At 46.1% G+C, this 3,725-nt stretch overlaps 1 non-coding gene across 1 annotated transcript; it reads left to right on the forward strand.

Annotated features, from left to right (window-relative positions):
• The first annotated feature begins 3,244 nt into the window (after window positions 1–3,244).
• LOC114008468 (U6 spliceosomal RNA) lies at window positions 3,245–3,346 on the forward strand. The gene has a single exon (XR_003550003.1). It is a non-coding gene; the product is annotated as a U6 spliceosomal RNA (small nuclear RNA).
• The last annotated feature ends 379 nt before the right edge of the window (window positions 3,347–3,725 follow it).

The raw sequence follows: 3,725 nt of genomic DNA on the forward strand, positions 1-3,725 counted from the left end.
TATATATACATATATGTATACATGATTAAGAGCCACTGAGTCCCTGTGTCTTGTTGGTAAAGGGAGTAAGTTCCCTCAATGCTGACTCCAAGTTAAAGCCCAGCCCATGTGACTTCAAAACCACACCAAGTAAATGTGTATAGGTACCTATAATCTAGACAAAGAGGAAGCATGGAGGAGTAAGGGTTGAGGTATCAAAATTACTTATTGAAGGGTACTTTCTCTTTCTCCTTTTCTTTCTCTCTCTGTCTCTATCTGGTAAGCATAGGAACCTTTTGAAAAAATTTTTAAAAGGCAAGAAAATAAATAACATGCACCATATAGAAAGAACTATTAAAACTCAACAATCAGGAAAATTACATATCAAACCAAAAATCTTAACAGAGACCTCACAAAGAAAACATTTATATAGCAAGAAAAATATAAAAAGATGTTCCAATTCACACGTTACCAGGAAAAGGCAAATTTAAACAATAATGAGATACTACTACATACCAATGAAAATTGATTAAATCCAAACACTGAAAGCACCATGTGCTGATAAGGATTTGGAATGACAGGAACTTTCTTTCCTTATTGAGAATAAAAAATGGCGCAAGCTGGCACATGAGTTTGTTCATATGCTCAAGCAGATTTTTATGGCCGAGTGCTCTACAAATCCTAGTGTAGGCAGTTTGAAAAATGTGATGGGTGGCTGTGCATGAGAGTTCAAAGCCTGACAGAGTTGAGGAATGGAGGAGAAGGAATTACAATATGACCATGCCACACTGAGGGGTTCATATTCTGTGCTTCTCTCTTTCTCACTCATTACTCTTCTCCCTGGGAGGGCAGGCACCAACAGATCATTTTTCAGATGAGACAAACAACAACTCCGGAAAACTGTTCAGGATTTCTCACAAAAGTGCACAGATTCTTTCATATGATCCTGTAATTATGCCCCTTGGTTTTTTAACCAAACCATTTCACATCATATGTCCACACATAATTATAAATGTTCTTATGAGCTTTATTCACCATTTCTAAAACTTAGAAGTAGTCAATATATCCTTTGATAAGTCATGGATATATTAAACATTAATTGTTTTCAATTTTTTTTGAGAGGTTTTTGTTATAGGGCAGAGAGAGGACAGACAGAGAGAGACAGAGAGACAGAAAGCGAGAAATTACCCCCCAGGGGAATGGCCATGCCGCAATCCCTTCTCCTCCATTCTCCTTTCGGGATCTTGGGCACGCACGCACACGTGCCTGGCGTGAGTTTAAACCGCGGGGTCCGGGGCTCGAACCGCGGTTGACTACGTGGGAGTCCAGCGACATAGCCATTACGCTAACTGCTGGTCCCCCCAACTAGGTCTTGATGCCACAATGCACCCCAGCTTCAGCCAGCCCCAGATCATGGGCATGTGCATGCCCAGAAGCCCAGAATACTCAGGGCGGGCTCTGGTGTAAACCTGGAACCTTACCATGTGGGACAGTCTGGTCCACTGCGCACCATCCAGCCCCATGGCTGACACACAGCCACGTGCACTGTCACACAAATATGCCTTACACGTAGATCATTATCCATGATAAGTATAACCAGAATGATAACACAGCATAGATAACACTCATTCTCAGCGTTCTACGTGTGAGCTAACTGAGCAGGTACCATTGGCCATCCTTTTACAGATGGGGAAACAGTGGCTCCAATCTATGTCGTCACTAGCCCGAGGGCCCAGAACTGGTAGTAAGTGGCAGTCCCAGAGCTCAGACCCAACCTGACGCTGATAATGACAACAACATTAGTGGTGGCTTCGGGCACGTTAACTTGGATACGTTAACAGTTCACAGGCTTCTGCAAAAGTGACTGTCCCTCCCCAGAGTGGGAGCAGTGTGAGTGCGATGGCCAGCCTCCCACACCCGCCCTCAGCCCGAGTGCAGTGCCCGCTTGCACTGGGTGCTCTGTGTTTGTGGGTATCTTGGGCCGACTTGGAAGGGGATACATTGTGGGTATCTTGGGCCGACTTAGAAGGGGATTTTTCTAGTCAGGAGCTTGGATTTTCTTAAGGGGAATTTGATGAGTGCTATTAAGCCAAGGACATGAGATGGCCAGAAAGTAGGACTGGGGACACTCACATGATGACTGTCCCCAACCCTCTCACTCTAGCACCTCGCCCTTGTCCCCTAGGTCTCAAAGTGAGCATGTGCATGTGTGTGTGCATGTGTGTGTCTTTTCCCAGACACAGTCGTTTATCAGAAGCCCAGACTTGAAAAAATGTCTGTTCACAGTAATCAGAGATTACTGTGTAGTCGTGGAAACGCTAGGGTCCCAGGAACCTTTTCCAGAATATCCAGGCCCATCAATTGAAGTAGCATCAGGATAAGGTGTCTTTCTCTCTGTCCTGTCCTCTTCACCTTTTGTGAAACAACCGACCAACCAAACACACCCTACCTCCTCGGGCCTGGCAGTCCTGCTCTCTGGGGTGGCAGGTGGCAGCATGCAGGTGTTCAGGGGACAGTGGGCTCAGGCAGGCAGCAGAGGCCTGGTGCTGAGGCCGGTCTTCCTCTTATGGTGTTCCAGGGCAGAACTGCTGGGTTGGCTGATCCCACCTCGGGGTGTGGAAGGCGGGGACATCTAGCTGCTCTGTGTGTGTACACGCCATGCCACTAATTTCTCCGCCTGGGGGATTTGATCAGGAACTTCGCTGTTAACACCATCAAGTGTGCCAAGTGGGAGCTGAATGTCACACAGACCTGCGAACGCACACGTGAGCCGTGCCCACATGAGGACAGCATGGCCCTGGCAGTGCCTGGTGTTTGAGACAACCTTGTGCAGTGTGTGGATGACTCAGGCTGCCCTTCCAGCAGAAAAACCCGAATGGAATTCCACACAAACTAATTTTGAGTTTAAAGGAAAGGTGGTGATGGTGGTGATGGGCATGGTTTTAAGTTCAGTTCTGTGGTTTTCTTGTGAAGTAGAAGAAATCAAATACTTTGGATCCTCCTGTCTACTCTGCGTGTTTCTGTGCCCACGTAGGCTCGTGTGCGCACGTGTGCGGTAACAGCCAAGGCTGTGGCGGTTTGACTGTGGCCTAACTAGATTTCGTCTTTCCTAACGATAACCTGTGACCTTTTCAATCATCTGAGAAACAAGTGGTCTTCCTTAATGTTCCAATGACGTAAGGACAGAGGAGGTGTCAGGTGAAGGGGTTTACAGACGTGCTCTCTGCTCCCCTCTGAGCTCGCTTTAGAATGCTCTGTTCAGGCCTCGCTTCGGCACCATATATACGGAAATTAGAACAATTCCGAGGAGGTGAGCATGGCCCCTGTGCCAGGATGACGTGCAAATTATGAAGTGTTCCATATTTTTGTGTTTCATGAAAAAAAAAAAAAAGTTCTACATCAAGATAAAAAAAAAAAGTTCCATTTAAACTATTACGTAAAACGTGACCCTCCCTGTTTTGAGGGACACCAGCATTTTAATCAAATTTTGGCTTACTAAAGGATCAAAACCTTGAGAAAAAAAGAGTTTCTTATTTTTCTTTTTGAAATTTGTGGTACAGGGTGAAGAGACTGAGTGAGGGAAACTGAGGCCAAGCCCAGCATGCTTCTCTGTCTTTGCCCCGAAGCATCTCCCATGTTACAGATGGGAAGCTGGCCTAAAGACCTTAAAGCTCATTTTCCTTCCATTGTCAGAGGTTAGGAGGCCATGGCTCCCAGTCGGGGCTGCTACAAAAGATGATCCCAGG

Source organism: Tupaia chinensis, unplaced genomic scaffold (assembly GCF_000334495.1).
Source record: "Tupaia chinensis unplaced genomic scaffold, TupChi_1.0 Scaffold000346_1, whole genome shotgun sequence".
In the NCBI taxonomy this organism is placed as follows: Eukaryota; Metazoa; Chordata; class Mammalia; order Scandentia; family Tupaiidae; genus Tupaia; species Tupaia belangeri.